The sequence below is a fragment of the Vipera berus genome (genome assembly GCF_964194415.1).
Source record: "Vipera berus genome assembly, chromosome: 3".
Lineage (NCBI taxonomy): Eukaryota > Metazoa > Chordata > Lepidosauria > Squamata > Viperidae > Vipera > Vipera berus.
In genome coordinates, this window is record NC_138204.1 from 159304181 (window position 1) to 159330137 (window position 25957).

Below are 25957 nucleotides of genomic sequence, written 5' to 3' on the forward strand. Positions count from 1 at the left end.
TTATCAGCATGAGGTCTTCCTCCATAAATGTTGAAGGACATCATATGCACTGCTGCATATGTGAAATGGATTGGTACTCCACATTCCCACAGAGTAACTTTTATAGGAGTTGATTCTGAAACAGTGTAATAAGGTCTGTGCCACATGAAGTTCTCATTCTCTTCCTAGCTGTTCTGGTTCTGTTCTAGTTTATATCACTAACTTGGAGATCCATAATCTCTTCCTGATCCCCAAGTCCTGTCCTGGGCATAGATATGAAAGATCATACTGAGTTCTGTAGAAATCTGAGCCCTTTTCTATGAAGAAAACAGGCAGAGCTTTGATGCACCATAGTGACCACCATCTTGATTTTTTTTTATGATAACTTGTGGGCTTCTCTCAAGACAATGAGTAGATTTACCCGCCTATATTTATCAACTTCCCAAAATCAAAAGACTGGGCGTAATGTGATTAACACAGTGTCTTAGCTTAATTCAGCAGGGTTAATACTTATCTCTTCTTTCCTTCCCAACACACATGATTATCATAGCCCATGCTTTTCTACATAGGTGTAGTTATATGTTACATAAAAATATACTGCACTTTGGTGATTCAGCTTCAAAGGCAAAATACAAGTAACGAAGCAGAGGGCTTTAAAAACAGGGAAGCTATATCACAGTTGTTTCCTTCACATTAAACATTCTGCAATTACTTATTCAGAGTGAAATCAATACAGGTAATTCTGAGAAAGTAGCTGGAAGATTGCAACCTGGGTATGTGCAGCATTTATATGCCTATGACTCAGTTTCCTTTTTAAGTTTGAAGTAATTTGCATTTTATGTCTACCATCTATGCATACACCAAGGTAAATATCTAAATATTGAACTTTTTCTATCTTTGTTTTTCTTTTTGACAGTTTTATATTGAATTTATCCTTTTTTAATCTCTGTAATTTCAAGGGAAACTGCTGGTTCCAACTGAAAATATCAGAGCTGACATTTTTCAAGTCCTGACAGCCTAAAAAAAGGTTCTTGAAATAATAATCCTTTAAAAATAATTATAATAAAAATTAGCAGAGCTTTGAAAATGCCAAATCTATTCTGAAAATGTATGATTGAGAAAGATTGGGTCCATTCAAAAAGAAAATGTGTCATGCATTTTTAACCTGGGCAAAGGAAAACTAAAGGAAACTAAAACATTTTTTTAAAGTTGTAATGGCTGTAACTTGCAACACATCTGAATCTGCTAACATGTATCCCCTTAAGAGCATCTGATGTCTTACATCGAGTGTGTGTGTTTCTCTCTCTTATGTTTTTTTTTTTCCTGCATTGCATTGCAATGCCTGGTGCCAAAAGGAAGGCTTTTTTTCATTCATTCAACTGGTTTGCTTTGTAATCTGTAATTAAAAGCCATGAATAATCGTCTATGTAAAGCAAAAGCAGAGCAGCTGAGGTACTCTCTTACGTAAAATTTTATTATCCATTGGAGCGTGAGCGTTTCTAACCCAATGGGATATAAATGATTCTCTCAGGAAATGGGAACTGATTGGTGGGTCTGCAGCTGGCAGCTAGATGTAGGCAGATTGCCAGATTGCCAGTTATTCATTGCAGAACTATGGGGGAGGCATTCTGCAAGTAAGAAACCAGGAAAAAAAATTGGATTGGGTAGATCTAAATTGGATTGAATGGGAGTAGTTGCACTGTCAGTGGAAGAGATTAAAGCAATTCCTATTATATAGCTCTGTCCAGAACCATAACTGAGAAGAAAATTCTCTAGTGAAAACAATAAAAATGGTTTTTAAACGGTAAATCTAATCAGTATTGACTGAGTGCAACATTAGAATTCATTTTTGCACTACAAGATATCTGTTTTCTGATTTTTTAATAGGTGCTGTAATTGGACTAGGAGGCAGGAAAAATGCAATCAGCATTGATTTTTCCTAAAATGAGAATCCACAGTGTCAGAAACTTCTATAGTTATGACTCGTTTGTTCTGAAATCTGTAATATTTTCCTGGGAGAGCAGTTTGCAGAGACAGGGTCCAAATAAGTTATATGTTTTTGCTTTGAGTACATTTGTACACAATGCAAGAGCAAAAAAATAATGTATCACTGATTATAGCCAAATGGCTTAAGCAATTGAGCCATGCTATAATGGACAAACAAGCAATAAATTCTGTATTCTGCAGTGCAACAGTCATACCAATGTTTTCCTAACCTGGGAAAATTTTCATTGTACAATATACTGTAATAACAATAGTAGAAGTACTGAGTGGACATTGTCTTCAATATAATTTTCATATTATTGAAATAAGGTGCTATACCTCTACTTCTTCCATCCTGCTTTTTCTGAGGCAGTTGCTTACTTCATGCGTGAATATTAACTAAGCACATAATTTAATTCAGTATTATAACTCAGGTTGTTAAGTTGAAATTTTACTGAGAGAAATTTTCAGAAGTTTCATAGAAGGGATAAAGGTATTTTTCCTCCACTCCCAACAATGAGTCCTATTCACAGAGACTGGCACAATGTCTCCCCATCTACCCCATATCAGCACTGATAAAGAACGTAGAAAGATTTGGATGCCCTATTCACTGAGCCCTACGCTTCTGAATGAAATTGTATTGGAAATGTGAGACTGCAATCAGTAGCCTTGTGCAGTCAGAACTCCTGTTGCTCTTTGATTTGCAAATGAAGAAGGATCTTTCTATAGTAGTAGTTGGTCACCGAACCTATACATATTCTAGGTGTGTTTGGATGTGGCCTTGAACTACTCCGGATGTTTATAAATATTCACATCCTTGCAGAGAGCTGATCAATAACGACAGCTTCTATATCTTCTTTTTCATACCATAAAAATACAAAGATGAATGTGGTAAAGTAGAACATAGGGCAAACCTTCTGTAAAAAAAAACAACCTGTATATATTTATTAAATTTCTTCATGTATTCATTTTTCCCTGACCTTCTGTGTAGAGACCACTCAGAGTAGTTAACAGGCTAAAACCACAAAATTTAACAATTGCAATGATTAATATATCTCAAAAGAACTAGTTCAATAGTAAGGCTAAATATAACTCCCCAAGAGAATGTGTTCCATAAAACAAAAGGATGCTCTGTTCCATGGACCCAAACACAGATTTCTCAAAATGGGGGTGCATTTTTGCTGGTCCTAATGCCAAGAAAGGTTGGCGTAGTTTCTTAGTTAATCAGGCTTTAGTCCAAACCATTTATGACTTCAAAAATTAGTATTGGTACTTGCACAAAAGGCAACCAGTATATGCCTTTCAATAGAATAATCTATTCCCAATATTGTGCTCCAGTTTGCAAACTAGCTGCTACATTATATCTTGATGAGCATTTTTATATACATAAACTCAGCTACAGTGTATTCAGTAAATGCAATATAGATTTTTGTAGGAAATAGGCAAGTTGGGTTTACAACTTTATAGTGCACATAAGAGCAAGGTCTCCTACTCTATCATTTCATGCACATAAAAAACTTACAATGTGAAATACTATGTATGGAAAAGAATGGGGTGTTAAATAGAGTTTGCATACTGAAAATGAATCATGTTAGAAAATAATAAGTAGAAAAGAGAACTGCCAAACTGGCACTGATTCTTTCATGCTGAAGATAAGAACAGCTCAATTCACATTGTTTGCTTGCCATGAAGCTCTGCGCATTTCCACAGGAGGTTTTCTATGATGACTGCAGTGTTAAAGATCTAAACTAATTTTTGGCAGTATTAGCTGAAACTATCAAAAAGTTAAGTTTTCATTTGTTTGCTTCTACTGTATATTGTAAATATTATGACATCTTTTCCCATTGGAGGAAATTCTCCCCTCCTGCATCCTTAGCTTCAAGTCTTTGAAGGGAAACTCAAGATCACTGTCCAGTTACTACTTTGTAATCCAGAAAAAGACAGAAATTTATAAGTATTATGTCATCTTCAATGTTCTTCAGTACTGGAACATCCAAATTACTCATGTTTTCTTTTGCACTTCTGTCTCTTTTTGTTTCTTTCCCTTCTATGGGCAGCAGCTCAGATTGATTGCTTGGTTATATTTCATCAGTTCAGTGTCAACTCTTGGTAATTTCATATTATTCAACTACAGGATGATCTGTCCAGAGCCTGGTCCTTCAGAGCTTCCACTGCTTTGAAATTGAGTCCATCCACATTTATGCTGATCATCCTCTATTTCTCTTTCCTTCCCCTTTTCCAGCATTATGGACTTTTCAAGAGAATTGGATCTTAACATAGTGTGCGCAAAATCCAGTAATTTGAGCCTGGTCATTTGTGCCTCAAGTAGGTTGATTAGTCTCTAATGCATTTGCATGTTTGGCTATCCATGGTATATTCAAGAATATTCTTCAACACAGGTTCAAAAGCATCAATACACTATCTTATTCTACTTCTTCAGAATTCAGCTTTATAATTTTATAAAGTATCACAAGGAATAACATTGCCTGGATGATTTTAATTTTTGTAGGTATAGACACATCATGATATCTGAATATATTTTCTGAAATGTCCATTGCAACTTTATCAAGTCTAGTCTGCAGTTTATTTCTTGACTACTGATATCTTTGCTTTTAACAAGAATCCCCTAAAAGGTAGAAGCTATCCAACCCTTCTGTTTTTTAATTGTTATTTCTAACAATGATGATGCTCCACACATCATCAATAGTTTGGACCTTATTAGAACGTGCAGGTCATTTGCATTTTCAGCTATCAAAATAGTGTCATATGCATGGCACAATGCATTAATGTACCTTTTCTAGTACCTTGCTCATCTTTTTCAAATACAGCCTCCCTCAATATATTGAGCATACAGCTTGAATAAATAAAGAGAGAGTATACAGCTATACTTCATTATTTTGCCAATCTGGAACTGGTCTGTTTCACCATGTTGTGTGCATACTGTGGCTTCCTGACCTTTATATGGGTTTTGTATTAGGATAATGAGATGTTTTTGGATTCCCAGATTTCTAAGGATTTTTCAGAACTTGACATGATCAGCACAACTGAAGACCTTTCTATAATCAATGAAGCACACACTGACATATTTTGGGCATTATTCTGTTTCTCAGTTAGCCAACCTGCATCAGCAATAAAGTTAGGTTAAACATGTCATCTTCTGACTAAAAGTATCCAATTCCACTCATTTTTAATTCTTTAATTTTGTAACATGCCAGTGTGCAGTCACTTAATTTCATTTTTTTTTAAAATTTTATTTTAATTCCATTTATATCCCACCCTTCTCTGAAGACTCAGGGCGGCTTACAAGCTTAGCAGTAGCCTTCATTCTATGTACAGTATATGCCTGCTTATTAGGGCTTTCGCCCCCCCCCAAGCGGCATTATTACAAAGTCAGCTTATTGCCCCCAACAATCTGGGTCCTCATTTTACCTACCTCGGAAGGATGGAAGGCTGAGTCAACCTTGAGCCTGGTGGGACTCGAACCTGCACTAATTGCAGGCAGCTGGTGTTACTTAAGGAGGCATTAGCCCACTACTCCACCAAGGCTCATATTTCTCTTGTGTTGAACTTTCCTACGTTCTTGTTCATTATATCCCATGTCCTCATTGTTATTCTGTTTTTTTCTGCATGACTACTTCAGAAACTACATGTCCTAAGACTTCAATCTAGCCACATCATAAATACCATTAGTACTGCAAAAGATCCTCAGCATTGCCTCAATAGCAGTTCAGGGTTATTCAATCCAAGGGAGCCATCATATGGCACTATATTGTTGCCTATAACTTATCTATTCTTGTAGTTTTCTCTTTTTTAAAAAAAAAATATTTGTATCATTAGAATAGTAAATTGCAAAGAAAAAAAACTACATTAGATAATGATAGTCAATTAAAACAAAGAGAAACAGCTACTAAGCATAAACAGAAACATTGTGGGAAAACCTTCTAGTGACATATTCTTCCCTTTCATTTGTTTTCCCAACTATTGACCACAGCCTAGATATTTATAATTTATATTATGCATTACAATTATTTCTAGTGTTTATTTAAATCCTTTTGTATAATTTTCATTGATCACATTCATTTTTTCAGAAACCATATTCTAAATGTCTGAGTTTGACTGCTTTGTAATATTTAGCATTTAAGTGAGCCATGTGGTTTTCTTTGTAGAGGAGTGTTTTACCATTGCCTTCTCCCATGCGGTAGGAAATGATGTCTCTGTCATTATCACTAAAATGATAATCTACGTTCAGTATCTTACTATACGGCTCCTGTCCAATTGAGGAGCTTGCTCACTTCCTTTATCTGGGATGCTCTAACCTAGCAGTTCAAAAGCATGTAAAAATGCAAGTAGAAAAATAGGGACCACTACGGTGGGAAGGTAACAGCGTTCCGTGCACCTTTGGCGTCTAGTCATGCCGGGCACATGACCACGGAGACGTCCTCGGACAAGCGCTGGCTCTTCGGCTTTGAAACGGAGATGAGCACCGGCCCCTAGAGTTGGAAATGACTAGCATGCATGTGTGGGGGAACCTTTACCTTTACCTTTACCTTTACCTTAGTAGTATATACATTTTTTGAGCTACACTCCCAGTGTTTTTCATTCATCCCATCCAATAATACCTCTACCCCAACAATGAGGCAACATAGCAGGACTGGGGAGAGAACAACACAGAGTGGGAGTCATATCTTTCACATTTCACACCTGAGGAAATAAAGAAATTTATTGTGGTCATTAATGGGAGAAATTAGGAAGGAAAAAAAATGAAATATACATTATGCAAAGCCACGTTATCACTTGTTTCCTCATTTTGTGGCCATCATAGTTAGCTTCTGATATGATTATCCATGATTGACTCTGGGGAAGTGAATTCTGTGAGTCACCTCTACATCATTGGGGGGGGGATCACATAGTCAGAGACCACCAAATTCAAGTATTTTAATAGAGAATTATTTCTCCTTTCCTGTCCTTTATTTCTTTCTCTCACCTCCCACACAATTATTATTCCTAAATCTCAAAAAACAAACAAACCCTCAGAGGTATAAATAAAGCAAATTTTGATTATTTACTTTACCTAGTCTTTGATATTTGTTTTCTTTGTTCATCTGCCCAAAGTATATCAGAAACCTATTTTTAACCTAGTTTTTCTAACTAATCATTGAAAATATTGCCATGTTGTCTGGAAATGAGAAGACACTCCATAATTAAATTGAGCTCTATAGTTAGTTGATGAAAATGTGAAAGGGAAGAAAGTTCAATAAGGTGTACAAAACTTTTCTTTCCCTCCTTCCCTCCCTTTATTCTAAATATTCTTAACTTCTTTTCTATTAAAGGGATTAAATATTCTTAACTTCTTTTCTATTAAACTAGTTGACACAAAAATTCACTATAGTTTCCTTCTACCGGCTGTTGATGTTCTTGGCAGAAATTAGACAATATTTAGGTGTTTCATAGTCATATTGGCATTGACAGGACTTAATGTCAGATGTGTTTGCTTTGAAATCCAAGGATTTCAATTTTACAAAAGGAGTTTTTGGCACTCTTCAACATCACTCACTTTTGGTTTGGCATTAAACCAGAGTGAGAAACATTTATTCTCTATAGCTTGTAATCAATTAGGTTCAATTTAATATTGGAAAACTGTAGAAGGTATTTTCCTGGTTTTCATAATTTTGTTTTATCTTATTATTTCACCTGGGAAATACAGCTACTTACCAGAGGAACAGATCACTTGTATTAAATTGCAGAGCGGTTCTGGGAATTCTTAAACACAATTCATTAAAAATATATCAGAAAACAGATTTAGTCATAGTCTTATTTAATTGATCTCAACACTTCTGAGCAGAGGGCACTTATTTTAATAATTATTTTCTGTCTGTGCCTTGAAGCTTTCACTGTGGTAATGGGCAAATTTATTTTCATCATTTGCAAAATTGCTGTTTCTGAGAAAATTATTGTATACACTCTAATGGGGGCTACTCTTAATGTACCCCCAAACCATCAACTACTGTCTAAAGTACAATACTCTAAAGTTGACTCCTAAAATGGCTTTAGTAATGTGCAAATTATACAACTATACAGCTGTATGGCACATGTACCTTTCCCCTACACATTGAATAACCAGAGGGCAGTGCCTTCTTTATACATTTTATTTCTAGAAAGTTTTATGTTACAGTCAAAACTACAATACTTTTGCCTGTTTTATGGGTGATGGAATTTCCCCACTAGCATCCACTATAAGAGCATTCATGCAGTATGCCCCCAATAACTACTTTGTTTTTTACAACAAAATAATAGATTGTGGTACCTTATCTGTGTTGTCCTACTTTTTATGTATTCTCAATCCATATAATCCTTAACTTACAACGGTTCATTAATTGATTGTTTGAACTTACAGTGGCATTGAAAAAAGTGACATGATCATTTTCCACACTTACCACCACTGCGTCATCCCCATGGTCACATGATTAAAATTCAGATGCTTAGCAATGGATTCATTTTTTACAGAATAATAGTATAACAGAGTTGGAAGAGACCTTGGAGGTCTTCTAGGCTAAGCCCCTGCACAAGCAGGAGAACCTATACCATTCTGGACGAATGACTATCCAGTCTCTTCTTAAAAACCTCCAGAGATGGAGTACTCACAACTTCTGAAAGCAAGGCATTCCAGGGTTAGTTGTTCCCATTGTAAGGAAATTTCTCTTTAGTTTTAGGTTGCTTCTCTCCTTGATTGGTTTCCATCTGTTGGTTTTTTTTGTGTGTTACCTTCTGGTGCTTTGGAGAATAGCTTGATTCCCTTTTCTTTGTGGCAGCCCCATAGATATTGGAACTGCTATCATGTCACCCCTAGTCCTTCTTTTCACTAGCCTAGACATATCCAATTCCTGCAACCATTCTCCATATGTTTTAGCCTCCAACTCCCATATCATCTTTGCTGCTCTTCTCCGCACTCTTTCCAGCATCTTAACATCTTTTTATAACATGACTTACCAAGGCATTATAAGGGCATCTTACTGAGGCATTATAAAGTAGTACTAACACTTCATGTGATCTTGATTTTATCCCTCTGTTAATGCAGCCTAGGATTGTGTTGGCTTTTTTAGAAGCTGCAGCACACTGCTGCTTCATATTTAACTTATTGTCCACTACTAACAGTTACTGCTTTTGAGTTAGGTTCCACATATTCTATATCTGTACATTTGTTTTTTTCTTGCCTAAGTGTAAAACCTTATTTTTTTCACCATTGAATTTTATTTTGTTAGATAGGGCCCAGTGTTTTCCAGTAAAAACTTCTTAGCAATATTAAAACCATTTTTTCTAATAAGTTACTTTTGTACAAATGCTACTCTGGATAGAACAATTGAACCCATATATCTAACACAATTTTATATCTTATTCACATGCATTAATGTTATACAACTTATATATATATTTGTCTTGGTGGCTTCCACTTCCTGTTAAACTGTCTGAACAAAGTTTGTATGTGGTACTAGGTATGAATACATTATGCAGAAATTTCATTTAACTATTTTTATACATCTTTTTGTCTTAGTGGCTTCCACTTTCTATTAAACTGTATTTTTTTTTAAAGTAAAAATGTTTGAAGAAAGTTGTGTGTGATACAAAGTATGCGTTACATGGATATATTATGCAGAAAATGCATTTAACTATTTATGCAGATTTTCTTTTGACTGACTAAAATAAGCCACTTAACTTCAATTAGTTTATCCTTCCAACACATTATCTACTGTATGTTCTTTGACTGAAACTTATAGATTAAAATATTTTATCAAAAAAAGGAAAAGAAAAGAAAGATCAGATTTCCATAAATCAGAACTTATTTTGTTGTTATCCTTGGTGGTATTCAGTCATTTCTTTGACAGATATTTTGGGAGAGTGAAAAGGCTAATAGAAATAGCAGTAATATATAATGGGAAAATGTCATTGTTTGCCAGCTAATCATGGTGCCATAGCAATGAGCTGTAAAGGTTGAACTTGTTTTGTTTAATTTTATCCAGCTAAAGCTATTCTGATATTTTGTGGAATGGATCAGTCAGCAGAAACCACTGGCATCATTATCTGTAGCTGATGATGAGATTTCTGGTGGTGTGAAACATACCTTATAGCCTTAGTTAGTTAAGCTATTACTACGATGGACCCTTCATCCTTTTCAATATTTTTTTTTGAAAACTCTGCTGCTCTCTATCCTATATAGCTACATGTTTCCTTTTATGTGATGGTTTTATATTTATCTTGAGCAAGGCACAATTTGATCCAAGGTGACCCCCTTTTTTAATACCAATGAAAGTAACAATTTGAAGTAACTTCAAAAATGTAAAACTATATAGGTAAATTGACACTAGAACCATTGATTTGCTTTCAAGCTCACTATAGAATGTATGGCCAGTTTTGCCCCCATGTACAGAATTACCTGGAGTGCAAATTCAATCATATTCATTAAGGAGGTTTGCATGACTCAAGAAGATTATTTCATTGAAGTATTTAGGGAAGAGCTACCAGAGATTCAGAAGAAGCATTTCTATCTTGAAAAACATTGCTGCAAAACCAATCTGCCTGGATCAAAGATAATCTGTCTTTGACCTTATCTCACAGGGCTAGCTTCTCTGCATGCACAGAAATCAGTTTCTATGAATTAAGTGACTAATTGAGAATTGCTTGGTTCCACAATTTGTGAGATGCACCCACCAACATAGCTCTCTCAAATCTTTACCCTCACCCACTCATCTATCTCCGTTCCAGGGTATCCAGTTGTGGCTATTTGCCCAGGTAAAAGAGTTAAACAGGTAGCTATCTGATATCATTTGTTCCTTCGTGGGGAATCCTCCCTTCCACATGGAATATGGATAGGACCAAACAAACAATCTTTTTTTTCAGCTTTTAAATAAATGGCTCCAGTTTTCCACTTCCATAATGCCATGATAGATAGCACAGTGAATTCACACTTAGAAGTCCACAATTTCCATTGCCACCATAATCATGATTACCCATTGCTACCATAATTATTGCCAACCTACTCATGCCTATTCCCACTGCCACCATAATCACAGCTAACGCACAGTAGCTATTAAATGTTACTGTGCATTTAATGCTAGTGAAAGAATTGAAAAGCAAGAAGGTGATGTAATATTTGGACATTTAAGAAACCAAATCCTTTAACCTACTCTATGTTGTAGATTGCACCACCTCTTTTCACCCATAACCCAATCTTGACCACTAGGGCAATTGGTGAACAATAAGGAGACAGAGGTCCTTCACACACGGTCCCTGTGCCTGTTTTATGTCTGGCCTTCTGTTAATTAAATGAGTTTCTGAATTTAAGAAGGGAACTTCCTCTTCCCCTTTCTCTTATGCTTTCCTCTTTTCAAGATGCAGTTTAGGTAGTTTCTATTCTCATATCTTGCTTAATAAAGCTACATTTTTTTCCCAACTACAATAACTGTCAGCATTCATTGAGAGCTTGACTAAGCCAAGTCTCTGTATCTAAGAAAGGGTATTATGAGCATCTTATTCTTTTTAATGGGATGTTCTGCTACTTAATTGCTCAGTGCTCTTTCAGCAATCCACTTATGTTCAGAAGCACCTCCCTGAAATTAGCTTCTGCTGAATTTAAATCTCCAACACGATCCCTGCTTTTTCATTTCGGGAAAGCCCATTTTCCTTCCATGTAATTACAGGATCCGTTTAATTTATTTTTACAAAAACAAATTTCTCATTTTGATCTGCATCTTGCTCCATGACCCAAGATGGTTAAACTGGGACTGTTATTGTTTATCTGGATTTTTTGGTTTTTTTGGTTTTCTGGTGCCTTTCTCTTTTTCCCATATGCATTTCATAAGATAAGCATTATATTCAGTAAATATAACATTGATGGAGGTTCATTCATGCGCATAGGCAAACTTGCTGTACTTTTTTCTGTGTATTCAACTGATGAAGGGAATTTTATGGTATAGATATAAAAAAAGTGTGTCAGGGCCATATATTGAATTAGGTAAAGGGATCCTAAGCCTATACAATTCAATGCTACTGTGCAAAACAATTTAAATTTCCCTTTGAGAGCTTTGTGCTCTGGAGGTAATTGATTCTATTTATCTTGGCAAAGAAAGAGAGCATTTCATGAGACTTTGAAGCCTTTCTATCTTCTTTTACCCCCATTACTTGCATAAACCATAAGATACTTTGGCTCATTGGCTACACCTACCCAGAATCCTCTCCAAACATTGCAGAAGAAAAGGAATAGTAACATATTCAAAAGTTATAAGAGGCTTCCACAAATGACTTCTATTGCATTCTCTGTTTCTTTATAACTGCCAAGGATCTTAAGGAAGAGCTAAAACAAAGTGAAGAAAGATAGACATAGTAAGAATCCATATGGACAGATTTGAGAGAATCCTTCACCTAAAACATTACTAAAACCACACACTGCTTTCAACTTTAACTGTTATAGCTCTGTTTAAAACCTGATAGCCGCTACAATATTAAACACTGTTTTAATAAATAAAAAAAACCATGGCTGTTCATTATGACTATGGTACCATTGTTTCCAGAGGAAAAAAGTCGGCTGATTTTTGGAAATATATAGGTTGATCTTTAAGAAACTGATTTTGAAATGAGGGTACAATTTACTCACGTTTTGTGAGATGGACAACCACATAAACATGGTAAACATTTAATATGCTATAAAATCCTATATATGAGAAAAACTGACAAATGTATACACACAATAAATTTATTTTTATTTTTATTTTAATCCCATTTATATCCCGCCCTTCTCCGAAGACTCAGGGCGGCTTACAATCTAAAGCACAATGTGCTTAGCAATAGCCTTCATTCTATGTATATACCTGCTTATTAGGGCTTTCGGGGGCCCCCAAGCGGCATTTTTACAAAGTCAGCTTATTGCCCCCAACAATCTAACTGCCCCAATATAACTGCCTCTTAAACTTCTACAGATGCAACATTGACATCTTGTGGTGAAATATGCTATTACAATTTGTTATTGACTAAAAGAGACTTGGCTGGAAGCCCAGAAATTAGAAAAAAAACCCTCTCAACCTTGACAAGCTACCTGTGAGAAACACAGCTGTAAAGAAGGAACTGCAAGGTGGTTTATCTGGCCTGTTTGAACTATGAAGATAAACCTTTATTGACTTTCAGAATTATATGTGGGAAACTGTTTTCCTATTTCTTTACATGAGAAGTTTTTGTTACTACATGAGATGATGGAATACTTTGGACTGTATTCTTACCTGCCAAACAATTTTCATTATAAGACTATTTGCAACATGTGAAATAGATGTCACACATCTAGCTACAAAAACTACTTCTAACATTTGATTTTAAAATCCTTAATTTAATACATTATCAAGAGAATATGGATGAAGATTAGGAAAAATCCTTGTCCATAAATGAACAAGATGCCAGCTTAAATATACAGACCCAGATTTTGACTACAACCAAAGACCCAACAATGTAGAAATCAGCAGGAGAAATGGAACAACTAAATATTAAGACAGAGGACCCAACTGGCCAACAGATCCAGCCAACAGGGAAATTAGAAAAGAGAGTGACAACATTGAAAATGGAAAAGATTTTTTTCATAAATCAGAAGAAACTTGAAGAAAAGGATGAAGAACAGACTGAATGGAAGATAAACCTATTAGGACAACTATGGGAAACTAAAATATTGGGGAGGCAATCAAAGAAATATAATGGGGCTAGTTCTTCCAAAAATTGTAATTAAATAGTTTTTCTTAACTCAAATAATAAACACAATAATAGAGGGAGAACTATTTGATGAATTGAAAGTATTGACATGAATAATTAGTTGGCAAAGGAAAAAAGCCAGAGCAAGGCTGAAAGAAACTAGGGTTTTGCTTTATTAGGGGGGATTTTATACTATTGGTTAGAAGGTTGGATATGGTCAAATATAGAATTTTTTTTAGAAAATAAAATAATATTATAACTGAATAGGTAAGATGTGTAATAAGATTAATAGATTTTTGGTTTAATATGGTGGAAAAAAAGAATTTTTAAAATAGAATAAGATTATATGCAAATAGATAAGGTGCATATTTAGAATATTAGATTTTGTTATAAAAAGGGGAAAATGTAGAACTTGAGATAAGGGAAACTCTAGTTACCTAAAGCTTAGAAATTATAACATACCAAACGTTAAGTTGAATATTGAGGGGAAATTAAACCCTGGGAAAAAAAGTTACAACAGGACACTGATGTATATAAGTTTGAATGTAAATACAAGATATGTATAAGTTCAAAATTATTAATAAATGTAAGAAAGATGGTTTTACCTAGTCGATAACAATAGGAAATATATTAATTCAATATGACATAGTAGATATTAAGGGATAAAGAGAGGAAATATCTGATGTTGTAACTTGAGATTTTTGCTAAAGATTTATGTATGTTATGGAATCATTGATAACCCAGTCACCACATTTCTTTTTAGATGTTTAATCAAAAAATTAGAAAATCAATAAAATATAAAAAAGAACATATTTATGATTAAGGCAAATTTTCTAATTAATAAACAAACTTTTTTTTTCCCAGCTAAGAAATAAATGTTCCTATTTGTGGCTGATGATGAGTCCCATGTGAGTGAAAAATTAAAATTAATAATTTTTCAGAATACAAACAGTTGGCTGGTCTTGGATAAACTTCTAAAAAATTGCATCTCCAATATGGTTCTACCATCATGTCAGCCCAATTCTGCATATTTTCTGAAAGATCCATAGGAAGCTTTGTTGATGTAATAGTTACATGCATAGCAGCCATACATAGAAGTAAACGCTGAAAAAAGGAACCCTATATGGGAGCACGTAATTCATTTGACCATTTATTTATAAGTAAATATTTATTTCCTTATTGAAGGAAATAGCAGTAAGTTAGCTTTTTTGAAATAATTACATGCTCACCCTGCTTACTATTTTTAGTATTATTTACCTGTTTTATTTCAAGCAATCTAGTTGCAATATTACCTGGTTCAGTCCAGGTGTGCTTTCCTTTTGTATGCAATTATTTCAAAAAAGCTAAATTATTGTCAACTTAAAATCTCAGGGAAATTGTTAAAAAACCCAAGAATGTTCTGCTTGGACACTAATCTTAGCTATCATGTGGCTGATTGTGTGATTTACTTATTTTCATATGTACCAGTATTCTGTCCAAGGAAAAACATCATGATAAAATATTTCCCATGAACTTTTACTCAGAGCAAGAAATGTGAATGGTTGAATAGGCTACAGATTCCTAGACACCTTTGTAATGGAACAAAATAACATTATCACCCTCTGCCACACCGCAACAATTCTGTAAAGTGAGCTCAAAAACATCCTCAAACAAAATTGAGGATAAATTCTAAAGCACCTAGGAGAGAAAAAGAGGGGGGGGGGGAAACCAGGAAAAGAAAGCATTTTGGAAATTAATAAACAGGTTTTAGTGCATTGTTATTTAAGAACAACTTTGTAAAGTCCCGTGTCAATTTGCAATAATTTAATTAGCTTTTGCACTGGTGATTTTCCATACCTTTCTCCACAATATTTATTACTTAATGTGCACCACTTGTTTGAATCTCATTTCATAGATGCAGTTTTTCATACTCATATAGGGTTGATACCACAGCTATAAAGAACCAGCTGATCTTGCCAGTTATACAAAAATAAATGAGAAAAGTCAATTGGGTGGAGGAGAGGGAGAATGACCATGTTGTTTTTAGGACATTAATACTACCTCAAGAAAAAGGAGTAAAAGCATTACATATATATAGCCTAGGCACATTTTGGAGATGTTTATGAATAGACCCTAAAACATGCAATATTTCATTGGAAGAAGAACCTTTGTTTTCAAATCCTGCTAGTGGGCAAGGGAATTAGGTTTGTGTCTGTCCCACTACAGAGAAATTAAAGGGCCCAACTTCAAATCCTGTGTGATTAGGAAGAAGTGCTGGTGAATCAGTGATAAACAGCAAAATTCTTTCCCTCTATCTCATCTTATTCAGTACAGTAATTGAGATTTGTTACCAGGTAGTTTAGATAAAATGTTTCAAGGAGGACACTCAGCTGGGGACCAGTAATGATGGGTGAAGTGCAGGAGTAAAACATGAGTGGTCTCCAAGGAGACCTAAAGCTTTTTCATCAGCCAAAGGATGAGCAGAAAAGTGTCTGCCTGATCTTGTAGCAAACCAAGACCAAAACCACAAAATCAGTCCTGTTTTTTTGTCAGTTTCAATGGGGTTTAAAACAGAAGAAGAAAAAAATACTGGAATTAAACAATAATAAGGCCCTAAAAGAATAATCAATTGAGGACAGGTTTGATGGATATATTGTTTTCCACACAATGGGGAATGGGCTGAAGTAGATTCATCAATGCCCTTAAGTCATCTGCATAGCAACAGCCACCAGGGGGCGTTGGCCTGGATGGTTTTGGCGGGAAACCTAGTTTCGGCGGGAAACCTAGGGCCAACCCCATTGGCTGGTCGCCTACTTGGCTGAGTATTTAAGGAGGCCAGGTAGCCCTTGTTCTGGTAGTATGCTACCCCCCAATAAAGAGCTGAACACGTACTCCAGCTGGCGTCTCTTCCTTGTGTCGGACCCACTACATTACACCCTTATTCATCTCTTTAATTAAATTAGATAAAAGGAAGAAATACTTTGTCAGCGGTGTATTTGACAAGTGTGTCGTTGAAATTCTAGTCAGATTGTCCACTAAAAGAACAAAAGACAGTTGGTGAGACAATGGATAATATTTTTACCCCCTCAACAATGTCTGTGAATATGAAGATGAATTAATATTTTCTCTTCCATGAAAATCCAGAGAGTGTACAATTAAAACTCTTGACAACTGTAAACTATATGAATGTTTTTAATAAATAAAGCTTGCACCTTGGAGAAGGAATACAACACATTTTCTTAACAAAACAGAACTATTTATTTTTTCAGTTCTGCCACTGTTGCTGTAGAGAAACAGAAAACGTTATGTACATTTATTGGAAGACAAAATCCAGTAGCCAATGTTTTGGTTCCTAAGAGCAAGTGAATGTTATAAATACTTTCCCTTTCTACTGATGGAATAATATGAGTATTTTTTTTAAAAAAAATTGATCATGCATACAAACATTGGGCATGAAGCAGCTCTCTAGTGGCTCATCTAGTTGTGCTCTTGGCAGGCTAGACCTCATTATCACTAGACAATCTCCTGTAGATGGTGTCCAGCATGGTCTTAATTATCCTCCATGAACTGGATTTCACAACATCTCTTGACAGCTTTTCCCCCTTGTCTTCATTCTAACTTTAACAGCCGTTTCCACCAATATTTAACCTAAAATTACTTGCTATAGTCAACTCATCATATACTGCAAGATTTAAGAAATATAAGCTCAGAGATGAGCAGGAATAGGAACCAGACTAAAAAAGAATAAAAGTGCTAGGATATGGCAACAGGTAGGTGTCAGTAAAAGAGAGATTGAAAATCTGATTCAGTATTAAAGCTTGTTTTAAAATTAAATTTTAAAATCCATCTGTCAATGCTGCAAACATTGGCATGTTTTTGCACTGACAATATAAGAGGCAGCCTTTTGCTTTAACTGTTTGGCTTTGAATCGCTAAAGTGTGGGAGAAATTCAACCTCGATGTTTTGAGAAGATAAGGGATAGCCCACTTTAGAAGGGAAGTGAAACTTCATGCGTTAAACTAATTGGTGAATGTGATTCATGATGTGTAATTAAGGGAGGGAAATTCTGTATGATATGACAGGTTAAGGGGAGGAGAATTCAGATTCTGGCATCCATCCATCAGTGCCGATGCTCCGTTCTCATTATTATAGACTTTTTTAGAATAAATAATTATGCAGTGTTCTTTGATCTGTCTCATTAATCAGAACCATGACACCAGCAAGCAAACAAATTTTGGATGGCTGGACCAATGAAGTTTTTATTTTTAGCCAAATCTCTCAGAGCACAAGATGAAAACAAAGGCTACATGAAGATGACAGTATTGCTGAAATCATATTGAATTCCTGCCTACTATGCAATTCTCCATGTAATTTTCTTAGAAAAATTCAGTGGTAAAGTGCAGATTTTCCTGGTGATCCCCATCCTGGTAATATTAAGTATGGAATCTTTTGTGTGTCTTTCATGATTAATCTATTGGGGCAGTTTATGACAACGCTACCATGGACACGTTTCTGAGGAAAACTGAACCATTGATGCTCTTATAAAATTAAAGGAGAATTTATTTTTTAAAAAAAAACATAAAGAGCTTACAACAATTACTGTAGTTTGGATGAAAATATTTCATTTTGTTTATTTATTTATTAATCAAATTTATATGCCCACCCATTTCATACTTGAAACGTGGAGCCTAGGTACAAGCTGCTTCAAGATTGTGACTATGGTAGCAAACTTAGGTCTTAATTAAATATATACATAATTTATAAATAAATATATACATAAATTAATTTTGGGAGAACTTTGTGAAAATGATTAGTGGATGGGTAGCAGTGCTTCATGTTAGTTACTTACAGAGACTCTCAATCTATTACAATTATCCCTATTTCTAGAATATATTTCGGTACTTATGCATGCAGTTAGATTGCTTCATCCAGAAAATGATGTAGTTCTGAGTGAGGGTATTTAGAGCAAACAAATTTATGATACGTATTCAAGAAGCCAAAAATACTGAACTCAGCATTCAGGTTACATGTGTGGCAAATATTCAACATGTTTGTTAGGCTGAATAAAAATAAACATCCTCAATATTTAGTATATTATAAAATAGTTTAATGTATTTTATTGCTCTAGATCAGGCATGTCAAACTCATGATGTCACATGACATCACGTGACGTATCACGACTTTTTCCCCATTGCTAGCAATAGGGTGGGTGTGGTTTCAGCATGATGCATCCAGCCCGTGGGCCGGCACTTTGACATGCCTGTTCTAGATTATTCACAGAGGAGAAATATTTATTATAATGTATTGCAACCAATAAGATAAAATGGGATACAGATTTCTTACAGGTTCATATAAACATTATTCATCAAAGGCAATAGGTGTTTCTTTCTCATAGATTTCAACAATATGCCTTAAAAGATTGTCTGAGGTGTTACAGAGTTCTCAACATCTCTATCCCCAAAAAAATATTTGTCATTTTCAAAAGGTTCTACTGATCGAATTTGCAAGATCCAAGTACCCTTAAGATCAGAAATTAGTTCGCAATTTAGAAAGGATCAACATTTATTCACATAATTTTAAAAAATTAAAAAATGACTTAGAAATTGTGAGAAGTTGAAAATAACTTCTACTATTATGCATATAATGCCGCTGGGGGGGGCAAAGCCCTAATAAGCAGGCATATACATAGAATGAAGGCTATTGCTAAGCACATTGGTTTGTGCTTAAATTGTAAGCCGCCCTGAGTCTTCGGAGAAAGGCGGGATATAAATGGGATTAAAAAAAATATCATCAAATGTGCTCTGAACTTCAGTTGACTGAGCCAGTCTGCCCCCTCACCTTTTTTTTTTTTAGTTTAGCCTATCATACAAAGATCTAAGGGAAAGGGAATGCAACTATGGATACAAACTAAGTTCCTTGGATGATATAATTATACCCTCTGTAATATTTTTAAACTTTATTATTACTTCTAACCTATTTGTATATTTGAGAGTATAGTTTTCCCTATCTTCATTTTTGAGTAGTGTACATCACAATTGAAGTGAATGTGCAGGACTATATTGTTTCTTCTTTTTGACAGTGCAAGGTAATTTTCTATTACATCTATTTCTTTTCATTCAGCTATTGTCTCACTTGGAAGCATAGTATGTATATGATAAGTGTTCCCAGAAAGTATACCTTACAAAAAGTGTTTTGATTATCACCATTCAATATGCTTAAGGGATCAGACTAGAAACCGGGAGTTCTAGGCCCACCATTGACATGAAGCCAGCTGACTGACTTTGGACCAGTCACTTTTTCTCAGCCTAGGAAGAAGGCAATGGCAAATCAGTTACCAGCAATTAAGACTGACCTGAAGGCACACGTGCGCACGCACGCACGTACGCACGCGTGCACGCACACACACACACACACACACACACACACACAATGTTGAGGCCTTTTGTATCACTGGATATTTATTTATGCAGAGAAGTGTAAGAATCAGAAAGTATATCTTACTACAGCAGTGAAATGAAACACGACTAATTGTGGATTTTCACGTATGAGGTCTTCTCTCTGCTTCTAAGTGCAATCTGTCCAAAGTAACTAAGATACTTTAAAGAAGGTTCTGTACTAAATATGGGATTATAGGCATTCACAGCGAGTCTTCAGTTCCTAAAATATCTTCTCTTAAAAATAAGCACTTATTTAATATGCCATATAATTTGGCTTTGGTTTGATGAGCTATAGATATCTTAACTTTGAGGGACAGGGACAACGAGTTTAGTGACAGAAAAATCAGACATCATGTAAAACAGCACCATCAATTTTCTGATGATTTGCTTCATAATTTCTGTACTTCGGTGTCTGTACTTACAGCATTTTAAACACTAAATTCTAGGCTATCAACCGGCATTATGAACTCAATTAATTTGGAAAATGCATATGGAAATGTCAGGCACTTGTAAATCTGTGTTAAAATGCCATTGCCATTTAACAATCTCTTACATGCTTTTCTCCCCATTCCAAGCATATTCTTACAATATTCATGTTTGCAAAATGATCCTCAAGAGTCTTTTTCTCCTGACCCACTGCAGTTATGCAAAATTTTATTATTATCAGTGCCATCAAGTTGCTTAACACCTCAGTTTATAAGCAGTTTGCAATGATTTATACAATTGCACCCTTTGTGTCAGTTGTTTTGTTTAAATTCAGGCTGGCTCTGATCTTTAATCTGGAATGATTGGCATAAAGATGAACTAAATAAATGCCACTTATCCAATTATAGTGACATGATTCCATCAATTAGATTCCATAATTTGGAGAACATTTAAAGATGAGCTTAGCCAAGTAATCTTCATTTGCCAAAGACCCAGCTCAGGAAACCTGAACGAATGTTAACTTGCTATACCATGAATGAATAATATAAATTACTATTGAATAAGTTTGTTGAATCTAATTTGCATTATACTCAAGAAAACTCCACTTGATCCATAGATCCTGTGACTTAGTTGTCCCCTGACAGAATTTAGGCTGCAGTCTTAAGTGCTTTATCCAGTCAGAAAGCTCATTAAACTGAACAGAGTTTCTAGCTCAGTATTTAATTTCAACCTACTCTTATATATTTATTTCAATCTCAGGGCTATAGACTAGACTGGGAATTCAAAAGAGACACCCTGAGATAAAGCAATGGCAAAACTATCTCTCTATTATTACTAAGAAAAGTCCATGTCTATGTCCTCAACAGATTAATTTGACTTGAGGGACTCTTTAGCTTTTATGTGAAAAAAAGAACTACATTAGAATAAAATTCCTTTCTCTGGAATTTGTGGTGGCCTGGAATCTGGACTGCTTTTCATAAATGAATAATGATAACAATTCAGACTGTAACCCAACTGAGCCCAAGGGCCACACCTCAGGAGGAGGGATTCACTCCCGCCTATCTGTACAATAGTGCCCTCATCATGTCCGCAGATAATCGCCCGGCCACCCTGTTTTGAGTGACTCGCTCCCTCCTTAATCAGGAGGTGAGGGAGGAGCCCTTGCAGGGGCAGGCCGAGGAGTTTAGCTATCATCTGACGGACAAATTCGCTCAGATTCGAGCCGGTTTGGATTCTGACTGGGGAGAGACTGACGGGGAGGAATCGAGCGGTCTAGAGAATGTTACCTGGAGTGAATTCTATCCTGTGACCCCAGATGAGGTGGACAGGATCATGAGGAGACTGAGTTCCACCAAGTGTTTATTGGACCCATGCCCCTCCTGGCTGGTATATGCAGCCCGGGAGGAGACACGAGGCTGGTTCCAGGCAGTAATAACTGCTTCTTTGAGGGAGGGGACCTTCCCTGCCTCCTTGAAGGAGGCGGTGGTGAGGACCCTCCTCAAGAAGCCTGCCCTGGATCCAGCTACTTTGAACAACTATCGTCCGGTCTCCAACCTTCGCTTTCTTGCGAAGGTGGTTGAGAGCGTGGTGGCACTTCAGGTCCCTCTGTTCCTGAAGGAAACTGATTATCTGGACCCATACCAATTGGGTTTCAGGCCCAGGTACAGCACGGAGACGGCATTGGTCGTGCTGGTGAATGATCTCTGCCAGGCTCGTGACAGGAGTTGTTCCTCTGTCCTAGTCCTATTAGACCTCTCAGTGGCTTTTGATACCATCAACCATGGTATCCTACTGCGGCGTCTCAGGGGGTTGGGAGTGGGGGGCACTGTTTTACAGTGGTTCTCCTCCTACCTCCTGGGCTGCTTGCAGTCAGTGTTGACGGGAGGGCAGAGGTCTACCCCAAGGCCTCTCATTTGTGGAGTTCCTCAGGGGTCGGTCCTCTCTCCCCTCTTGTTCAAAATCTATATGAAGCCGCTGGGTGAGCTCATTCGTGGTTTCGGGGTGGGGTATCATCAGTATGCTGATGATACCCAGCTTTTTCTTTCCACCCCGAACCAACCCAGTGATGCCCTCGATGTGATGTCCCATTGCCTGGAGGCGGTCTGGGTTTGGATGGGGAGAAACAGGCTTCGACTCAATCCTGCCAAGACTGAGTGGCTGTGCATACCGGCATCTCAGACTAACCAATCTTTTCCATCGTTAACTATGGGGGGTGAGGTGTTACCCCCCGTTGATAGGGCCCGCAACTTGGGCGTCCTCCTGGATTCACGGCTCAGTTTGGAAGATCATATAGGAGCTGTGTCCAGGGGCGCTTTTGCCTAGGTTCGCCTGGTGCACCAGTTATGGCCCTATCTGGACCGAGATGCCCTACGCACAGTCACCCATGAGCTCATGACCTCCCGGCTAGACTACTGCAATGCTCTCTACATGGGGCTGCCCCTGAGGACCACTCGGAGGCTTCAGCTGGTGCAGAACGCAGCCGCGCAAGTTGTGATGGGAGTCTCCCGATACTCCCATGTAACACCTCTTCTCTGCGAGCTGCATTGGCTTCCAGTTGCCCTCCGGGTGAGATTCAAGGTGCTGGTGATGACCTATAAAGCCCTAAATGGCATGGCCCCAGATTATCTGAGGGAGCACCTGCTGCCAGCATCAATTTCCCATTGTCCTGTGCACTCCCACAGGGAGGGCCTCCTCAGGGTACCGCCAGTCAAGGATTGCCGATGGGCGATCCCCTGGGGGAGGGCATTCTCTGTGGGTGTGCCTGCCCTATGGAATCAACTGCCAACGGAACTCCAGACTGCCCCCGACCTTCGTTCATTTCGCCGGGACCTAAAAACCTGTTTCTTTGAGCTATCTGGTCTGGACTGAGGGGTTTTAATGTTTTTAAATTGTGATTTTAATTTTTGGGGGCTAGACTTAATTTAATTTAATTTTAATTTTATATTGTATTGTTTTTAAAATTTTGCCTTGTAAACTGCCCTGAGTTCTTTGGGAGTAGGGCGGTATATAAACTGAATAAATAAATAAATAAATAAATAAATAAATAAATAAATAAATAAATAAATAAATAAATAAATAAATAAATAAATAAATAAATAAATGATAACTCATCTGCTTTTGTATGTTGATCCCTTAAACCACAAGTGTTAAACTCAATCATGTCACATGACATAGCATGATGTATCATGACTTATTTGCCTTTGTGGATCCAGCATAAGTGTGACCTGCAAGTGATGCATCTGGCCCATGGGCCACCAGTTTGACACCCCTGCCCTAAACCAATGGGCCCCAATCTTTTGGGTGCCAGGGACTGGTTCCATGGAGGGTGGTTTCCCACAGATTGGGGGGAGCATGGTTTCATTTGATGCCTGGATCCTACATATGCATGGATGGGGCTTTGCTCATGTGTCCCAGGGGTTGGGAACAGTGCTCACCCCATTTGACCAACGGTGGCACACTATGCCATTGTAGTTTGAACTTTTTAAGTTGCTAGGAGATTTGGTAACTTTGGGTTGCCCTCTTAAAGTTATCACACATCAGGAATCAAAGACTGCAGGTTCTGAGCATAAGGACATGGACTGATGGTGAGGGAAGGAAGAAGTAGAAAATGCTTTCTAGTATTCATCTAGTAATTATTTCAAGCAATATCATATTTCCAAAACTTCTAGCTCATCTTGTCATTAGCCCAAGGACCTACATACCTTTCAGGGAAGCAAAGCAAAATCACAATTGTTAGAATCAAAGTATTTTTAGTCACTATGAGATAATGTACTACTAAATCCATAGCACCAATTTCTAGGTTGACCATACTGGATTTCATGGAAAGACTTCTGCCTCTTCTAGGACTCTGTCTTGAGGTTGTAGTTTCCATGCAATTTTGCTTTGTATTTAGCAGTAATGCATTGTAAAGCACAAACGTTTGTTGTCCACTTTGTGATCCTGTGCTGTTATGTAATTATTATTAAGGTGTGGATTTCAAATTCTCAATATGGGTTTTGCAAATTGGCAAATACATCTAAGCCTTAAGTTTAACTTCCTTTGTCAACTCTAAACTTCCAGTGCATGTTGGTTCTTTAATAGCGGTTGCAGGAAGCCAAAGGCTCCACCCTTCCGAGCATGCGTGCAAGATTAAACATACATAGAAAAGGAATGAAGCTTGTATCTCTACACTACATGCATTACTCTGAAACCTCCCTCTCTCCTACTTTTCATGCCTACTTTTCTCCAACAGCTTCTCCAGAACAGTGCTGATCACAATACCTAATTCTTCTAACACCATTGTTATGGCATGATTAGCTCACTCCTCACCTTCACAGAACATTGGGTTTCAAGGTATATCTTTTAGTTCTCTTGAGGAAGAGGAAACTTTTATTTACTTATAATCCATTGAAAAATTCTGCCTCATTATCTAGGCTTTCTTAAAAACTGATTTGCATAATGCTGTCTGGGAGACTCTGAATGGTAAAAATGCAGAGACAAAAAATAAGAAACTTGGCAAAAAAACCAGTAAGTAAACTATTAAAAATTAACCTACTAAGGAATGGGGAATGAGGAAAATCAATTAGAAATCTATAAATGAGAAATGAGGAAAATAAATTAGAAATCTATAAATGCTCTATCCCATGTAGTACATTTGCCAATTCTTAAAGATTTTTTAACAGCTATTTGGGGTATGAAAACAGCAAAAGATGAAAATGCTAATATATAAAGTGAAGGGCAGGCATAACTAATAATATATTTCTCACTGGCTGTTGCTCAGCAAGATGCTGTCATATGTACCGAAAGACCACTTTGTTGCAATATCTTGAGCTGCATGAGGTAATTAATTTACAGTATCCAAGTTAATGAAATCTTTTTTGAAGGATTAGCACAGTGTGCTTTAAAATGTGAACACCACATCCAGTTTAGAAGCACAACATAAAGATATTGCCATAGACAAAACTCTTCCAGTGCTCGTTTCCTTTTATTCCCTTTGAAGAAAGTCTTTAATTATGTATTTCATACAATATCTTTTTTCCCAAAGGGGGAAAATGCTTGGTTATTCATATAGTGCAGGTGCTGCACATTTATCAATTGACAGCAACACTGCCATTAAAGTGAAGACACTCATTTAGAGGAACATAATTTGGGGGTGACAGTTATTACCTTCCTTTGGGTTAGAGGACAAAAGGTCCAGTAAATCTTTTAATACTGCTTGACTTTTTCTCACTAAATGCCAATTGTTTGAGGGGGTGAGGGGGTCTTTCCCTTGAAAATTAGAATAGCCTCATCAAATTAAGATTCTTGGATCTACGTCCCACCTAATGGTGTCTTTGGAAACAATTCCAACCTATCCCTTCCCACCCGATATGTATGGCTACTTCTGCTGTGCCAAACTGAACTTTGAGTATATTGGATCCATAACTTTATACATACATTGTTAGATTAGAAGA